The sequence below is a fragment of the Mus caroli genome, chromosome X (assembly GCF_900094665.2).
Source record: "Mus caroli chromosome X, CAROLI_EIJ_v1.1, whole genome shotgun sequence".
In the NCBI taxonomy this organism is placed as follows: Eukaryota; Metazoa; Chordata; class Mammalia; order Rodentia; family Muridae; genus Mus; species Mus caroli.
The window spans coordinates 33,408,763-33,409,488 of NC_034589.1; positions in this window are offsets into that span (position 1 = coordinate 33,408,763).

The following is a 726-nucleotide window of genomic DNA, read 5'->3' on the forward strand; positions in this document are numbered from 1 at the left end:
GGTGCCGGATGTCTGCGGCCCCAAAAGGGTGCTGCCTCAGCGGCTCTGTGGCTCCCGCCTGTCCCAGAAGCTGTCAGCTTCTGTGGTGCACACTCTCACCTGTGCAGACTAAGTTCCTAAGTTCGGTGGAGTCCTGGAACCAAGATGGAGCTCCCTGCTCCTGACGCAGAGGGCTCCCTTGCCCCGTTTTTCTCTTTTAAAACATCAATTTATTTTGTTATATATTTATGTTTATTTTGCCTGCATACATGTTTATGCAATATGTGTGTTTGCATCCCATCTCTATGAAATCTCTCTAGAAGAAAAGAGGGAATTGGATCTAGAACTGGAGTTCTTTGTAACTATGAACCACCATGTAGATGTAGAGACCTGCACTCATATCCTGTACAAGCCAACAACTATATTTAAGTCACTGAGTCATCTCTCCATCCCTAAGAAATATTTTTATGTGACAGTGTCACAAATATGTAGTCTGGCATTTTTCAGAGTTTTATAGTTTAGTTCTTCTATATAAATTTATAACCCATTTTGAGCTAAATTTGCTTATTGTATAAATAAATTATCCATTTGCAGAAAATGCTTTCTGTTTTGCACCTGATGGTTTTAGCACCTTTGTCAAAATTCAAGTGACCATAGGTGTGTGGGTGAAAATGTGGTACATTTACACAATGGAGTACTACTCTGATATGAAAAACAATGAATTTATGAAATCCTTAGGCAAGTGAA